Here is a 19,585-nt window from a genome sequence, read left to right as displayed (position 1 = left end):
TCTGTATACACTGTACCTGTATTATACCCAGTGTGTCAGTGTATGTTATCTGTATACACTGTACCTGTATTATACCCAGTGTGTCAGTGTATGTTATCTGTATACAATGTACCTGTATTATACCCATTGTGTCAGTGTGTGTTATCTGTATACACTGTACCTGTATTATACCCAGTGTTTCAGTGTGTGCTATCTGTATACACTGTACCTGTATTATACCCAGTGTGTGTTATCTGTATACACTGTACCTGTATTATACCCAGTGTGTCAGTGTGTGTTATCTGTATACACTGTACCAGTATTATACCCAGTGTGTTAGTGTGTGTTATCTGTATACACTGTACCGGTATTATACCCAGTGTGTCAGTGTGTGTTATCTTTATATACTGTACCTGTATTATACCCAGTGTGTCAGTGTGTGTTATTTGTATACATTGTACCAGTATTATACCCAGTGTGTCAGTGTGTGTTATCTGTATACACTGTACCTGTATTATACCCAGTGTGTCAGTGTATGTTATCTGTATACACTGTACCTGTATTATACCCAGTGTGTCAGTGTATGTTATCTGTATACACTGTACCTGTATTATACCCAGTGTGTCAGTGTATGTTATCTGTATACACTGTACCTGTATTATACCCAGTGTGTCAGTGTGTGTTATCTGTATACACTGTACCTGTATTATACCCAGTGTGTCAGTGTGTGTTATCTGTATACACTGTACCTGTATTATACCCAGTGTGTCAGTGTGTGTTATCTGTATACACTGTACCTGTATTATACCCAGCGTGTGCTATCTGTATACACTGTACCTGTATTATACCCAGTGTGTGTTATCTGTATACACTGTACCTGTATTATACCCAGTGTGTCAGTGTGTGTTATCTGTATACACTGTACCAGTATTATACCCAGTGTGTCAGTGTGTGTTATCTGTATACACTGTACCTGTATTATACCCATTGTGTCAGTGTGTGTTATCTGTATACACTGTACCTGTATTATACACAGTGTACTGTGTTAGGTGTATACAGTGTACCAGTATTATACCCAGTGTAGTGTGTTAGGTGTATACAGTATGTCAGTATTATACACAGTGTAGTGTGTTAGGTGTATACAGTATGTCAGTATTATACACAGTGTAGTGTGTTAGGTGTATACAGTATGTCAGTATTATACACTATGTCAGTATTATACACTATGTACCAGTATTATACACAGTGTAGTGTGTTAGGTGTATACAGTATGTCAGTATTATACCCAGTGTAGTGTGTTAGGTGTATACAGTATGTCAGTATTATACCCAGTGTAGTGTGTTAGGTGTATACAGTATGTCAGTATTATACACAGTGTAGTGTGTTATGTGTATACAGTATGTCAGTATTATACCCAGTGTAGTGTGTTAGGTGTATACAGTATGTCAGTATTATACCCAGTGTAGTTTGTTAGGTGTATACAGTGTGTCAGTATTATACCCAGTGTAGTGTGTTAGGTGTATACAGTATGTCAGTATTATACCCAGTGTAGTGTGTTAGGTGTATACAGTATGTCAGTATTATACACAGTGTAGTGTGTTAGGTGTATACAGTATGTCAGTATTATACACTATGTCAGTATTATACACTATGTACCAGTATTATACACAGTGTAGTGTGTTAGGTGTATACAGTATGTCAGTATTATACACAGTGTAGTGTGTTAGGTGTATACAGTATGTCAGTATTATACACAGTGTAGTGTGTTAGGTGTATACAGTATGTCAGTATTATACACTATGTCAGTATTATACACTATGTACCAGTATTATATACAGTGTAGTGTGTTAGGTGTATACAGTATGTCAGTATTATACACAGTGTAGTGTGTTAGGTGTATACAGTATGTCAGTATTATACCCAGTGTAGTGTGTTAGGTGTATACAGTATGTCAGTATTATACACTATGTCAGTATTATACACTATGTACCAGTATTATATACAGTGTAGTGTGTTAGGTGTATACAGTATGTCAGTATTATACACAGTGTAGTGTGTTAGGTGTATACAGTATGTCAGTATTATACCCAGTGTAGTGTGTTAGGTGTATACAGTATGTCAGTATTATACACTATGTACCAGTATTATACACTATGTACCAGTATTATACACAGTGTAGTGTGTTAGGTGTATACAGTATGTCAGTATTATACCCAGTGTAGTGTGTTAGGTGTATACAGTATGTCAGTATTATACCCAGTGTAGTGTGTTAGGTGTATACAGTATGTCAGTATTATACACTATGTCAGTATTATACACAGTGTAGTGTGTTAGGTGTATACAGTATGTCAGTATTATACACAGTGTAGTGTGTTAGGTGTATACAGTATGTCAGTATTATACACTATGTCAGTATTATACACTATGTACCAGTATTATATACAGTGTAGTGTGTTAGGTGTATACAGTATGTCAGTATTATACACAGTGTAGTGTGTTAGGTGTATACAGTATGTCAGTATTATACCCAGTGTAGTGTGTTAGGTGTATACAGTATGTCAGTATTATACACTATGTACCAGTATTATACACAGTGTAGTGTGTTAGGTGTATACAGTATGTCAGTATTATACCCAGTGTAGTGTGTTAGGTGTATACAGTATGTCAGTATTATACACTATGTACCAGTATTATACACTATGTACCAGTATTATACACAGTGTAGTGTGTTAGGTGTATACAGTATGTCAGTATTATACCCAGTGTAGTGTGTTAGGTGTATACAGTATGTCAGTATTATACACAGTGTAGTGTGTTATGTGTATACAGTATGTCAGTATTATACCCAGTGTAGTGTGTTAGGTGTATACAGTATGTCAGTATTATACACTATGTCAGTATTATACACTATGTACCAGTATTATATACAGTGTAGTGTGTTAGGTGTATACAGTATGTCAGTATTATACACAGTGTAGTGTGTTAGGTGTATACAGTATGTCAGTATTATACCCAGTGTAGTGTGTTAGGTGTATACAGTATGTCAGTATTATACACTATGTACCAGTATTATACACTATGTACCAGTATTATACACAGTGTAGTGTGTTAGGTGTATACAGTATGTCAGTATTATACCCAGTGTAGTGTGTTAGGTGTATACAGTATGTCAGTATTATACCCAGTGTAGTGTGTTAGGTGTATACAGTATGTCAGTATTATACACTATGTCAGTATTATACACAGTGTAGTGTGTTAGGTGTATACAGTATGTCAGTATTATACACAGTGTAGTGTGTTAGGTGTATACAGTATGTCAGTATTATACACTATGTCAGTATTATACACTATGTACCAGTATTATATACAGTGTAGTGTGTTAGGTGTATACAGTATGTCAGTATTATACACAGTGTAGTGTGTTAGGTGTATACAGTATGTCAGTATTATACCCAGTGTAGTGTGTTAGGTGTATACAGTATGTCAGTATTATACACTATGTACCAGTATTATACACTATGTACCAGTATTATACACAGTGTAGTGTGTTAGGTGTATACAGTATGTCAGTATTATACCCAGTGTAGTGTGTTAGGTGTATACAGTATGTCAGTATTATACACTATGTACCAGTATTATACACTATGTACCAGTATTATACACAGTGTAGTGTGTTAGGTGTATACAGTATGTCAGTATTATACCCAGTGTAGTGTGTTAGGTGTATACAGTATGTCAGTATTATACACTATGTACCAGTATTATACACTATGTACCAGTATTATACACAGTGTAGTGTGTTAGGTGTATACAGTATGTCAGTATTATACACTATGTACCAGTATTATACACAGTGTAGTGTGTTAGGTGTATACAGTATGTCAGTATTATACACAGTGTAGTGTGTTAGGTGTATACAGTGTACCAGTATTATACACAGTGTAGTGTGTTAGGTGTATACAGTATGTCAGTATTATACCCAGTGTAGTATGTTAGGTGTATACACTATGTCAGTATTATACACTATGTCAGTATTATACACTATGTACCAGTATTATACACAGTGTAGTGTGTTAGGTGTATACACTATGTACCAGTATTATACACTATGTACCAGTATTATACACTATGTACCAGTATTATACACTATGTACCAGTATTATACACAGTGTAGTGTGTTAGGTGTATACACTATGTACCAGTATTATACACTATGTACCAGTATTATACACAGTGTAGTGTGTTAGGTGTATACTATGTACCAGTATTATACACTATGTACCAGTATTATAGCCGCCGGATCACCAGGGCGCTGTCACCTCCTCCCCAGGAGCAGCCAATGACCGGGGCCGGGCCGGGAGGTGTGTGAGGGGGACAGGACAGGACAGGACTCGGCCTCTTCCCTCGGGCGTCACATCCGCCGCTGTCACAGGACAGAACAACAAGGACGAGCCGGGAGCAGCGGCAGCTCCGACCCGGACACCGGGAGCCAGGTCAGTGCGAGATACAGGGGGCAGCTAGGTCCAGCCTGTGCCCCACATGGGAGGGTATAGGGAGCAGCTATTACCTCCTACCCTGACTGTACTGACACTATTACCCCCCTACCCAGCCTGCACTAGTACTATTACCCCTCTACCCAGCCTGCACTGACACTATTACCCCTCTACCCAGCCTGCACTAGTACTATTACCCCTCTACCCAGCCTGCACTGACACTATTACCCCCCTACCCAGCCTGCACTAGTACTATTACCTCCTACCCTGACTGTACTGACACTATTACCCCCCTACCCAGCCTGCACTAGTACTACTACCCCTCTACCCTGACTGTACTAGTACTATTACCCCTCTACCCAGCCTGCACTGACACTATTACCCCCCTACCCAGCCTGCACTAGTACTATTACCCCTCTACCCTGACTGTACTGACACTATTACCCCTCTACCCAGCCTGCACTGACACTATTACCCCCCTACCCAGCCTGCACTAGTACTATTATCCCTCTACCCAGCCTGCACTGACACTATTACCCCTCTACCCAGCCTGCACTAGTACTATTACCCCTCTACCCAGCCTGCACTGACACTATTACCCCCCTACCCAGCCTGCACTAGTACTATTACCCCTCTACCCAGCCTGCACTGACACTATTACCCCCCTACCCAGCCTGCACTAGTACTATTACCCCTCTACCCAGCCTGCACTGACACTATTACCCCTCTACCAAGCCTGCACTGACACTATTACCCCCCTACCCAGCCTGCACTAGAACTATTACCCCTCTACCCTGACTGTACTGACACTATTACCCCTCTACCCAGCCTGCACTGACACTATTACCCCCCTACCCAGCCTGCACTAGTACTATTATCCCTCTACCCAGCCTGCACTGACACTATTACCCCTCTACCCAGCCTGCACTAGTACTATTACCCCTCTACCCAGCCTGCACTGACACTATTACCCCCCTACCCAGCCTGCACTAGTACTATTACCCCTCTACCCAGCCTGCACTGACACTATTACCCCTCTACCCAGCCTGCACTGACACTATTACCCCTCTACCCAGCCTGCACTGACACTATTACCCCGCTACCCAGCCTGCACGGACACTATTACCCCCCTACCCAGCCTGCACTGACACTATTACCCCCCTACCCAGCCTGCACTGACGCTATTACCCCCCTACCCAGCCTGCACTGACACTATTACCCCCCTACCCAGCCTGTACTGACACTATTACCCCCCTACCCAGCCTGTACTGACACTATTACCCCCCTACCCAGCCTGTACTGACACTATTACCCCCCTACCCAGCCTGTACTGACACTATTACCCCCCTACCCAGCCTGTACTGACACTATTACCCCCCTACCCAGCCTGTACTGACACTATTACCCCCCTACCCAGCCTGTACTGACACTATTACCCCCCTACCCAGCCTCAGTACTGACACTATTACCCCCCTACCCAGCCTCAGTACTGACACTATTACCCCCCTACCCAGCCTCAGTACTGACACTATTACCCCCCTACCCAGCCTCAGTACTGACACTATTACCCCCCTACCCAGCCTCAGTACTGACACTATTACCCCCCTACCCAGCCTCAGTACTGACACTATTACCCTGTACCCAGCCTCAGTACTGACACTATTACCCTGTACCAAGCCTGTACTGACACTATTACCCCCCTACCCAGCCTGTACTAGTACTAATACCCCTCTACCCAGCCTGATACTATTACCCCTCTACCCAGCCTGCACTTACACAGTTACCCCCCTACCCAGCCTGCACTGACACAGTTACCCCCCTACCCAGCCTGCACTGACACAGTTACCCCCCTACCCAGCCTGCACTGATACGATTACCCCTACCTAGCCTGCACTGACACTATTACCCCCCTACCCAGCCTGTACTGACACTATTACCCCCCTACCCAGCCTGTACTGACACTATTACCCCCCTACCCAGCCTGTACTGACACTATTACCCCCCTACCCAGCCTGTACTGACACTATTACCCCCCTACCCAGCCTGTACTGACACTATTACCCCCCTACCCAGCCTGTACTGACACTATTACCCCCCTACCCAGCCTCAGTACTGACACTATTACCCCCCTACCCAGCCTCAGTACTGACACTATTACCCCCCTACCCAGCCTCAGTACTGACACTATTACCCCCCTACCCAGCCTCAGTACTGACACTATTACCCCCCTACCCAGCCTCAGTACTGACACTATTACCCCCCTACCCAGCCTCAGTACTGACACTATTACCCCCCTACCCAGCCTCAGTACTGACACTATTACCCTGTACCCAGCCTCAGTACTGACACTATTACCCTGTACCAAGCCTGTACTGACACTATTACCCCCCTACCCAGCCTGTACTAGTACTAATACCCCTCTACCCAGCCTGATACTATTACCCCTCTACCCAGCCTGCACTTACACAGTTACCCCCCTACCCAGCCTGCACTGACACAGTTACCCCCCTACCCAGCCTGCACTGACACAGTTACCCCCCTACCCAGCCTGCACTGATACGATTACCCCTACCTAGCCTGCATTGACAGTTATCCCCCTACCCAGCCATGCACTGGTACTATTACCCCCTTTACCCAGCAAGCACAGGTACTATTACCCTGTACCCAGCCAGCACTGACACTATTACCCTCTACACAGCCTGCACTGGCGCTATTACCCCCTTTACCCAGCAAGCGCAGGTACTATTACCCTGTACCCAGCCAGCACTGACACTATTACCCTGTATCCAGCCTGCACTGACACTATTACCCCCCTACCCAGCCAGCATGCACTGATACTATTACCCCCCTACCCAGCCTGTACTGACACTATTACCCTGTACCCAGCCTGTACTGACACTATTACCCTGTATCCAGCCTGCACTGACACTATTACCCCCCTACCCAGCCAGCATGCACTGATACTATTACCCCCCTACCCAGCCTGTACTGACACTATTACCCTGTACCCAGCCTGTACTGACACTATTGCCCTGTACTGACACTATTACCCCCCTACCCAGCCAGCATGCACTGATATACCAATACTGTTAATCCCTACATATCCGGCATGCACTGATGTACCAGTACCATTGACCCCTAAACCAGAGATGTCCAAGTTCAGTCCTCTAGATCTACCAGCAGGTCATGTTTTCAGGATTTCTTTAATCATGTGCAGGTGAGTTAATCTATTTGGCTGAGTCAGTAATTATACCACCTGTTCCTACAGACAGAAATCCTGCAAACATGACCTGTTGGTAGCTCTAGAGGACTGAACTTGGACATCTCTGCCCTAGGCAGCCAACACTGATATATCAATACTATTAACCCCTACACAGCCAGCACTGATATACCAATACTATTAACCCCTCCACAACCAGCGCTCAAATACCAATACTATTAACCCCTACACAGCCAGCACTGATATACCAATACTATTAACCCCTACACTGCCAGCACTGATATACCAATACTATTAACCACTACACAGCCAGCACTGATATTATTATCCCCTACGATTCCAGCTTGCAATAATATACTATTAACCCCTGCAGCCGTGATACCCTAGTAACCCCTGCAGCCGTGATACCCTAGTAACCCCTGCACGGCCAGCAGTGATATCCTAGTAACCCCTGCACGGCCAGCAGTGATACCCTAGTAACCCCTGCACGGCCAGCAGTGATACCCTGGTAACCCCTGCACGGCCAGCAGTGATACCCTGGTAACCCCTGCACGGCCAGCAGTGATACCCTGGTAACCCCTGCACGGCCAGCAGTGATACTATAATATTATTCACCATTATCCAGTAATCTTTAATGCAGTTAACCCCTGCCCAGCCAGCACTGTTGCAGGAATGCTATTAACTCTTTCATGCCAGCACTGATCACTAATGCTGTTAAATCCCGTCTGCAGGGTTAATATGTGTGATATGATGTCATATAATTGCATTAAACCCTTGTCTACCATAGAGTCTAACCCACAGTTAGGAAACGTCCTGTAAATTAGTGGGTGATACCATAATCATTGCTGCTCTCTGATTGGCTCCGCTCTTTAAGCCAATCAACCTTTAAATCTAGTGCGCACCAGTAATTACATCCCCTAATATCAGGCTAGAATCAGACCACTGTGCTCCCATACGCGTAATGGACATGTCTGGCAAATAATATTCAAGGATCAATATTGTGTCCCTTAAAAATTTGTTTTAACAATAACTTTGTGGTGGAAAATGACAGAGATTTCAGTGTGTGTATGATGTCACCTTGCTGCAGTGTCTACATGTATAGATCATTCACATTCCCCCCACGCTGACCCAAGTCAGGTCTTACTGGACACAAACCTTCAACAGTAAATATGCAGAAGTCAGGAATAAGGTATCGGGACTCCCATCTGTGCAGACAGCCCCTCCTGGGTACACATCCCCCCACCATACACTCTTAACCCTTGTACTTGAAAAAGCCCCTGTAACACTGCAGCTTGTTGTGGATGTGAGGGGGGTGAGGGGCGAATCCAGACATGAAACCTACGTCTGTTACAGTGAATGCAGATTGTGTGTGTGCGACAATACATCACTCAGAAAGGGATTGTGAGTACGTGTCTTACAGCGTTATTACTGCGTCAGTGTTATTGTCCTTCCTTGGGTATATTTTGTGTGTTGTTTGTTTATGACATTATAATATATATCCATTGACATAAATAGGCAACCTCTGTCCTGATGTTTAGGAACTACAAGTCCCAGCATTCTCTGCCAATGATCGGGTCTGTGAGCAATTTTCGGGTTGGTCAAATGTTAGTTCCACCAACGCGCTAATGGATTTTTCTCCAGCTTCATTTTCTATCCTGATGGATCAGATTCGATCTTCGATGGTTTAGATCGGGGGATTGTCTGAGGCTTAGAGGAAGAAACGTTTGTAAGCACCCAGATGAGCTGCTGAAGTGCGTGTTTGCGCCCAACTTCTGTACATAGCGGCCCAGCTCCTCCTGAATAATATACAGTATATGGACAAAAGTATTCGGGCGCTTAACCACCACACCAACAGGGACGGTAATGACATTGTATTCGAATACATATACTTTAATATGGAGTTGGTCCCCTTTTACAGTGATAACAGCTTCCACTCTTCTTGGAAGGCTCCACAGGATGTTGGAGTGTTTCTGTGGGAATTTTGTGCCCATTCATTGTGTAGAGCATTTATGAGGTCAGGCCCTGATGTTGGACGAGAAGGCCTGGATCATAATCTCCATTCCAGTTCATCTCAAAGGTGTTTGAGGTTAGGGCTCTGTGCCGGCCAGTCAAGTTCTTCCACACCGAACTCGTCAAACCATGTCTTTGTAGTCCTTGCTTTCTGCACTGGGGCACAGTCTTGTTGGAATACAAAAGGGCCTTCCCCAAACTGTTGCCACAAAGTTGGAAGCATAGCATTGTCCAAAATGACTTGGTATGCTGAAGCATTAAGATTGCCCTTCACTGGAGATAAGGAGCCTAGCCCAAACTAGACAAACAGCCTCATGCCATTATCCCTCCTCCACCAAACTTTAGAGTTGGCATAATGCAGTCAGACAGGAGTGTGATTCGTCACTCCACAGAACACGTTTCCACTGCTCCACAGTCCAGTGTCGGTGTGCTTTACACCACTCCATCCAAAGCTTGGCATTGGTCTTGGTGATGTGAGGCTTGCTTGCAGCTGCTCGGCCACGGAAACCCATTCCATTAAGCTCCCGCCGCACAGTTTTTGTGCTTACATTAATGCCAGTGGAAGTTCGAATTCTTCAGCTATGGAATTACGACTTTTACATGTGACTTTTTTGGACCGTGCTCCTTAGCAGTCTTTGACCCCGCTCTGTGATCTTACTCAGTCTTCCGCTTCGTGGCTGAGTTGCTGTTTGTTCCTAAATGCTTCCACTTTCTAATAATATCACAGTTGACCGTGGAATATACAGCAGAGATGAAATTTCATGAACCATCCTATTGCAAAGGTGGCATCATATCACAGTACCACGCCTGAAGCCACTGAGCTCTTCAGAATGACCCATTTGTATCACAAATGTGTGTAAATGGAGACTGCATAGCTAGGTGCTGGATTTTATACACCTCTGGCAACGGGTCTGATTGAAACACTTCAATGAATAATTAACAGATGTGGCCAAATACTTTTGTCCATATAATATACATACAATGATCATGCACTCGTTTACCCTCTGTAGTCGTGTGAGGTGAGAATTCCTTCACTATCTAACTCAGCAGAAAGTGACTCACAGGCTTGTTCTGAAGAAACACATTGTGTGGCTTCATACACAGCAGCCCAGCGATGTCAGCAGCTCAATTAACTGCAACCTCAGCTTCTTGACCTGGTTCAGTCCCTATTATCGTCCCAAAGATGTGGGATGATCTTTATCTGTCTGTAACAGACAGGGAGATAATATTTTACTTTATAACAGAGCTTCGGTGTTTTGTTTTTACTTTTCATTCTTGTAATAGTTGTTATTTAAACTGTATGTGTGGTAAATTAATTTAATTGTTGGCTATTGCTGCCTATTTATCAGATCTCACGAGTCACTGTCATACTTAATGTGGCATAAACCATATTTTAAGGACACGTTTGTTTGTTTTTTGCCTCAGGAAATAAAATTTTCTATTAAAGCAATGACTGAATGCGAATAGAACTGGTAAATATTATTTACTTGTTCGGAGTCTGATTCCTGGAAATTATTTAGATTGTTTAGCTGACCCAAAGGACAGATTTTCCCAATAGTCAGAATTGGGTCTGATGCTTGCCACTCTCTCCATAGATTTAGCCAGTCACTGTGACTAGTGACAGAGTTATTTCATCCTGGATAACCTTTGTGACTGTAAATGTATTTCCTGGACTCCTCGGGGTAAATTTATTAAGCTGCGAGTTTGAAAAAGGGAAGATGCTGCCTATAGCAACCAATCAGATTCTAGCTGTCATTTTGTAGAATGTACTAAATAAATGATAACTAGAATCTGATTGGTTGGACTTGGAAGCCCCCACTAGAGGAGCCTGGTGTGGCCATGATGGAATAGATCTTGGTTATTGGATCTGACTGCGATGCAGTTGCTGTTTGTTGCTTGTGAAACTACAAGCCCCAGCATGCTTTGCCAGATGATAGCTGACAGAGCATGCTGGGACTTGTAGTTTCACAACAGCTGGAGAGCCACAGGTTGGCTAGACCTTAGGCCAACCACACTCCCCTAACAATACTTCTGCATTGCCGCGCTTACCAGCGGCAGGCGATCACAGATGTGACCAGGACATACCTACCAAAGGTCTTGGTAGTTGGGCCTAGGGCATAGTTCCCTCAAATCGAAATTGATGGTATCTGTGTTCGTTGCTATTAATATAACAGTTCATGTGACTATATAAACCCTAATTACACTACAAATCATACACGGTCTTCCCTCTTAATGTCATTCTAGAACTACCCCATTGATTGGTTGTGCATTTAAAAATCACTCAAAGTTCCATAGTGTTCAATACCATATTTTTGTGAGAGTCCACCCCATAGTCACTAACTTGGATCACCAAATAAGCTGCCCGTTTAGCAGCAACGTACGATATGGAGACTTTTTCTTTGTTCTTTAACAAAAAGTAACTTTTTGCATCCCTGTTCACACTAAAGGGGGATTCAATTGGCAGCAGTGTGGCACGCGTACATAGGCAAAAACAGTGACAATCTGTCAGCCAGAACCCTGCACGTGGCCGTGGGGCCAAAACCATGGCACATGTCCCCACAGAGGTGTGAGAACAAATGAGCGGAGATTTTAAGGAAATCTCCGGCACGCAGTGTCTCCGGAACGTCTGTGAGACCTTTCGCGGCTCATTGAATCCCCCCTATGATGTCTTGTTTCCTAGAAGCATAATGAGGCAACTATCGTGTCCTTGCCTGTAGCCGGTGTGGTCTAAAAGAAGAGTGCTCATAGGTGTCTGTGAGTTTTTGTTTTGTTTTAGAATTCCATTAAAGTGAAGCAAGAGCCACTCCAGGAGTATTACTTTCTAGCTATAAAGTCTGGTCACAGTCTGTATTGTATTGTAATAAAGCCCCCCTCCCCCTCGGGCTGGTAGATCAGAGAATGGACTTTACCCCACTCTGTGAGTGTCCTGTCTTGTTGTCTCTGGCCCTGTTCAAGAAGGGGCCGGTTTTGTTTGGGTCGCACTTCTGTTCTGTATCCGGGATAGCGCTGTGAGCTCTTATGGGGCGATTACGGTCACTTGTTTTATTACAGTCTATAAAGATTTTGTGATTACAGGGAACTATCACCAGTTTCACACTGGCCCTTTCCAGGCTGAGGGTGACAGGTTGGGGAACCATCAGCGCCCTCCAGGTATCATCATCATCACCATTTATTTATATAGCGCCACTAATTCCGCAGCGATGTACAGAGAACTCACTCACATCAGTCCCTGCCCCATTGGAGCTTACAGTCTAAATTCCCTAATATACACACACACATAGACACAGACAGACAGACAGACAGAGAGTGACTAGGGTCAATTTTGATTGTAGCCAATTAACCTACCAGTATATTTTTGGAGTGTGGGGGGAAACCCACGCAAACACAGGGAGAGCATACAAACTCCACACAGATAAGGCCATGGTCGGGAATTGAACTCATAACCCCAGTGCTGTGAGGCAGAAGTGCTAACCACTGAGCCTCCGTGCTGCCCCTAAGGTATTGCTGAATGTGCGTCTGCTGTCACTCAGGTCTAGTCAGGGGAGGAGTGCAGAGCTGTGTGTCATATACCCAGGAGAGGCAATGTATTTCATTTATTTGTTTGTAAACGCTTTCCTGCTACTTTTACTAAAGTTATCTGACGGTGGACGGCTCTTTTTTTATTATATTTCATACATGCCTGGTCTCCCGGGATGTCCAATAGAGCGACCGCCCTATGGTAAAGAGGGCAGAGCCTGGATGGCGAGATTTGCAATATCATGCTTCGCCCGCCTGGTCCTGATGCCACGGTTGGTGTTTGTCAAGGCCTCGCCCAGCGGGGGCAGGGCCACGACTATGCGAATCACCTGCCCTGTGGACCCACCACCCTCCGGGATCTGGTCAAATTTTAGCTCAAAAATAGTGACTCTCACTGCTAGAGTTAGGACCACCCTATTGGCAGAAGCGCCGTGACGTGGCGGGTGGCATACTATACATTTGCAAATGTGTGTAACTGAGATTTCAGCATTTGTACAAATAGAAATAGCAGCTCCTTTGCTGGCTATAGCAGTGTGCTGGGGGATTTTACTCTGTGTTTGTTCCTTTTAGGATAACCCGACCCCTTCAAGCACCTGCTATGAACCAATAAATTGATTGAGCATCTTCCACCTCTGGTTTGGACAGACATATATCAAGATGGGACTCTATTATGCTGGAAGGGTTAAATGTGCTTTACTACAAATAATAATCTTACCTTCGTGTATACTGTGATCTGACCCTCCTGGCTACAGCCGGTGCGCGGCTGAGCTCGCACATGCGCATTGCGACGGGCCCGCGCTGCTGCACACAGAGTCACTTCGGGGGCGATGGAGTCCACAGGACTCCATTAAAAACGTAGGTTGACGTCATCTGAAGATGGGGTTAGTTTTTTTAAGGCTGGTGGTTAAATTGGGGCTGACCGCAGTCCCCATATAGCTCATCGATGCGAACAGCGGAGGTGATTGAACTGCGTGTTACAAGTGAGGTGGGATATGGAGTCTTCTCATGGATCACTATGTGTATGTGACAGGTGCACTTACAAAAACCCCAAAAATAAGAACATGGTCTGATAATTTCAGGAACAGAATGTGCACACTCTTAATTAGGGATTAATTTTGTCATTTTCGAGCACAGATCAAGACTTTTTTACATAGTTCAACCACTATAATACATCCCATTATTTAAATCTTTAAGATTTGTGTTTTCTCCTGAGGTAAAAATACGGAAGTACAAAGCACCCGGCTCTTCAGGACCCTTTATCTCTATGGGGTTAAACAAGGTTACGTTGTTTTTGTTTTGTCTTAGCCCGTTTCCTTCCTTGACTAACAAAGCAGGTGATCTTTTGTGGGGGTAGAAAGACGAAACTGCTCCAAAACAACAGAACAAGCCCTGATTCCTCTTAGAGACCGGCAAATACAGCCACTAAAACGTGGTCTGGTCATCACAAGGTCCTCAGAATTTAGGATAATGTAGCAGGTTTTTTTAAAGGAGACATCAGAATTAAGAAGAGTATAAATCATAGTTACGTACTCTCAGGATGTCCGGAAGCCTCCTAAATTAGAGGCAGGCCCCTCAGACTCCAAAGTGAGGGCAGTCTTTCTCCTCTTTCCTAACTGTGAGGTAGAAAAAGTATAGTTTAAACAGCACGGTGGTTAGCACTTCTGCCTCACAGCGCTGGGGTCATGCGTTCCATTCCCAACCATGGCCTTATCTGTGTGGAGTTTGTATGTTCTCCCCGTGTTTGCGTGGGTTTCCTCTGGGTGCTCCGGTTTCCTCCCACACTCCAAAAACATACTGGTAGGTTAATTTGCTGCTATCAAATTGACCCTAATCTCTCCCTCTGTGTGTGTGTGTGTGTGTGTGTGTGTGTGTGTGTGTCTGTGTGTATGTTAGGGAATTTAGACTATAAGCTCCAGTGAGGCAGGGACTGATGTGAGTTCTCTGTACAGAGCTGACGGAATCAGTGGCGCTATATAAATAAATGATGATGAAGATGATAGCCTTTCAGATTCTCTAGTTCATAGATATTTTGTGTGGTTTGAACGAACATTTTTTACATTTTCCCTGTGTTATAGTTGGAGCTTCAGAGGCCAGTCACGTTTCACTGTGCTGCAAATAATGACTGTCCGGTCCAAGCCGAGGACACGGAAGGCATTCTGGGACATGTAATTGGGATAGTTGCTATGTCTGCTGGTTTATAGCAACCTAACAATGTCTGAGTGATGGGAGCCAGGAAAAATAGAGGATGGATCGGAGATGTTACAGGGTAGAGATGGCGGCACCTGGCTGCCACCCAGAACTCTGTTCCTGGCCCATCAGTGCCGAAAGCAGTGACTGTCTGTCAATGCAAAGCACAGAGAAGCACAATCTGTGACTATATCTATATATATCTATATATATCTATATATATCTATATCATATATATATATATATATAATCTATCCACTTAACATAGTTATTGAAGAGTGTGCGGTGGCTCAGTGGTTATCATTTCTGCTTCACAGCGCTGGGGATCATGAGTTCAATTCCCGATGATGTGAATGACAAATATTCTCTGTACATCGCTGCGGTATTGATTGCGCTGCATAAGTAATTGGTGATGATGATGTGTATGTATAATAATACAGCATATGAATTTATTGTCGCATTACTTTGTTAACTTTCTAGTTAAGTGACGTGTGTAGTTATCTGTTGCAGAAAGCTTGTGTTTTCACGTCTGTCGGTTATCGGGTGGAAACTTCCATTATCTTTCCACCTGAAGGGAATGTCATTGTACCAGAAGTTAGATATGTGTTGTTCTTGGAAACAAAAAAAAAAAGGCTTGTAACCTGAGCTGTATTTTTGTCATTATATGTAAGTCATTAAACTGCTTTGTTATGTGTAGTCATCACATACACAACATGAGGGCGGCCATTTTGTGGGATGAACCAACATCCATCCTGTCAATTATCTAGTGGATTGTTAGGCTGCAATTCCAATCAGTACACCCTATTCACGTTTTGATATATCTGTAAAATGTTTATCAAGATGATTTTCTAGCTATGGTACCCTATAATTAAATGAGGACCACAAAATGGCTGCCTCTATTACAGAGCACACTCGATGTGTACCATGGTTACGAACCAGTGCGCCTGGCTGAAGCGCTCATGGAAAACGCCTCAGCAAAATAGGAGTGCGTCTAGGTGTTCGGAGAGGCGGGAAACTATGCGAAAAGTCAGTCTATTATCCCTTCAGTCCCGCCTCTTTCATTAAACAAAACTTGGGACTTTTTATTACGTGTCACATGTGTGCGTGTTATGCTTTTGCTTACAGAACTGCGCCTCTCCACCAAAGTACAACATGGAAACGCAAAATGGGTCTTGTTAAAATTATAAAATGCGACATTGAGGCTACTAACGGTAAACTGGAGCAAAATTAAAGTCCTTTTGTGAAGCAGAATTGCCCATAATCTACTCTGTTCTGTACTAGGAAAGTCTGGCTTTGCCCAACTCCTCCCGACCCCTCCCCTCAGCCTGCGCACAATTATTTTACTCTCTTGCAAATGCTGCCATAGAGAGTGTGATATATATTTTAAAAAAAAAGTAAAAAAAAATGAATCCCCTTTATCGTAACCATAGTAACCATATATTTTCCATTGCAATTCTGTTCTGTGTCTTTGAACACACAAGGTGTGACTTACCCGTGCAATCCCTAGCTGAATCACGAGGCGAGACCGGGGCGATTATCCTATTTTCACACCCCTCTTAAGGAAGCCAGAGCACCTTTATTTTTCAAACTTACTGCAATAATCCCAGAGGAGTTTTATTTATCAAGCAGCGATATCGTCTGCAGTGCAGCGGAATCGGAGAATGTTATTCTTCGGTACCTCCCCATCAATGGCGCTTCCAATCTATTTTCTCTACCACAGGCACAGAAACAATTTAATTAGGGACCAATTGACATAGGATATGTGGCAGGAGCACCCGTAGTTATCCCACATGAACATGGGGAAAGCATACAAACTCCGCAAAGACAGTTCTCTTGTCAAAATCTACTGCACGACCGCAGGGCTACAACGCACTGATTTAATTTTCCCCAATGGCCCTCACGCTTAGTATCCACCTTTATGGTACAAGAAGTAATAAATACTTCTTTTGTTCTGCAAACCATTCTGTTCACAATAAATTCCACTATCATCATCATCATCACCATTTATTTATATAGCGCCACTGATTCCGCAGCGCTGTACAGAGAACTCATTCACATCTGTCCCTGCCCCATTGGGGCTTACAGTCTAAATACCCTAATATATGCACACAGACAGACTAGGGTCAATTTTGATAGCAGCCAATTAACTTACTAGTATGTTTTTGGAGTGTGGGAGGAAACCGGAGCACCCGGAGGAAACCCATGCAAACACGGGGAGAACATACAAACTCCATACAGATAAGGCCATGGTCAGGAATTGAACTCATGACTCCAGCGCTGTGAGGCAGAAGTGCTAACCACTGAGCCACCGTGCTGCCCATACTATGTGGTTTTAATTTTGTTTTAATAACGTACAATAAAGGCGCGCTCAACTAAGTCTGTGGCACACATTGGTGAAGTAACTTTTTCTGGCGACAAGCTCGCTTAAAAAAAAAGAAAAGTGTCAGGTGTGGGGAAATGGTGCATTTTACGTGGTATATGCTCTTTTAGCCACTGACTAAGGGATATATTTACTAAACTGCAGGTTTGAAAAAGTGGAGATGTTGCCTATAGCAGCCAATCAGATTCTAGTTATCATTTATTTAGTGCATTCTACAAAATGACAGCTAGAATCTGATTGGCTGCTATAGGCAACGTCTCCACTTTTTTCAAACCCGCAGTTTAGTAAATATACCCCTAAACCACTTCATGTACATCAGTCACATCCTGGACACAGGCGGCTTATAAAAATCAATGTACAAAATATGGAGGTTAAGGGTATAACCGAATAATCATTATATTTAATGGCAAAGGCTGCCGGTTAGAGGCGTGTGCTCCTGAACGGTCTGACCTAATGGTGATCGTACGAGCGATGCCTCTAGTCTTATCACCAGGCTGGAATTCACTATTCTGAAATCGATGTCAGTGGTCACCGGTTGTGTGTTAGATAAGAACCTGCATTTCTAGGAAAGAGCGAGTCTTGTTTTCAGGCATTATAAGCAATTTTGTTTGCGTTAACCTGACCTCGGACCCATGGATTATATCTCCCAGCTTCCCCTTACACCCCTCCTCAGTTCTGTTTTTACCAGGTGCACCACCTCTTTTATTTTTTTTATTTCTCTCGTGGTCCCTGTCCCCTTGCCCTTTATCTAAGACCCCTTTTTTATTTTTTTATTCCCCTCCTTCTTTTCACCTTACCCACTGTCCTAAACCCTACCCCTGCCCCTCTCAAGAGTACACTCAGTGGTCGAATTGGGGGTGTATATTGAGGCACGCCATACCGCCACTTCTCCTGCTGCCATCATTGTAAAACGTATTAAGTTTAACTCAATAACATTCCCATTACATTTTTCGCCTCTTCTAAATTTCCATACCACCACTACTACAGTTACACTTTGACCACTGAGTACACTGCATTTTTCCTACCGGTAAATAAAAAAATAAAAAATACAGCTTTGTAATTAAATAATTTTCTACTAGTCTACGTCCAATAAAATGGGACGCGGTGTTTAATATGTATTTTACAAACTTCCGCTGTTATGTAGTTGGCAGTGAAGCGTGATGTCGGTGTGTAGAAGATGTTTACCGATGGGTTAACCATTCATAAGGAGGATGTCATAGGGTGAAAGGGAGACCTTAGAACCTGGCAGCACAATAACTAGTTTTCAGCTGTCACAAATTAACTTGAAACCTCAAGTTATTTATACTTTGTTGCAGAGCAAAAATGTACTGTTGAAAATGTGAAATCCTTTTAAGTTGCAGCCAAAAAAAAGAAAAAGATGAGCCCAGTGTTACTTCAGAAAAAACAAAAGCATGCATAATGTAAATTATAGAGGTGTCAAAACGTCAGTCCCATGAAAAAGTGAGGTGTGTTGTGTTTTTTTGTTTTTTTTTAACATCTCTGTGGCGGGCAATAAGATGAATGCTGGTGTTTGCCACTATCCTTGCTTTGTTTCTGCAGGCTGCTATTCATGATTTATAATTCTGCACCGTCTTGAAATACCATGGCAACCACAGTCACATGGCATGTGTTTTAGTGAGCAGAGAGGCTTTGGAACGCCCCTCTGAGCTCTGTGTAATGTAAAATTCTCCCCTCCTTCTGCCTCCCTCTGCCTTCACTTGACACGCTGAGAACAGTGAGCCTGTGCGTGACTGGAAGCCATAGAGAGATTTTAAAAAGGAGGCAATGGTTTGTAGGAGG

At 43.6% G+C, this 19,585-nt stretch overlaps 1 protein-coding gene across 3 annotated transcripts in view; it reads left to right on the top strand.

Annotated features, from left to right (window-relative positions):
* The first annotated feature begins 4,371 nt into the window (after positions 1–4,371).
* PPARA (peroxisome proliferator activated receptor alpha) overlaps positions 4,372–19,585 on the top strand; it is a 37,583-nt gene continuing 22,369 nt past the window's right edge. For 2 of the 3 annotated variants that reach the window (XM_075210336.1, XM_075210338.1), the window contains exon 1: positions 4,372–4,472. The gene's annotated coding sequence lies outside the window, so the exon portion shown is untranslated. The remainder of the gene's footprint in view (positions 4,473–19,585) is intronic. The other variant, XM_075210339.1, reaches the window with a different exon arrangement.

The sequence above is a fragment of the Mixophyes fleayi genome, chromosome 4, assembly GCF_038048845.1.
Source record: "Mixophyes fleayi isolate aMixFle1 chromosome 4, aMixFle1.hap1, whole genome shotgun sequence".
Taxonomy (NCBI): Eukaryota; Metazoa; Chordata; class Amphibia; order Anura; family Limnodynastidae; genus Mixophyes; species Mixophyes fleayi.
This window is presented reverse-complemented; position numbering and strand designations above follow the sequence as displayed.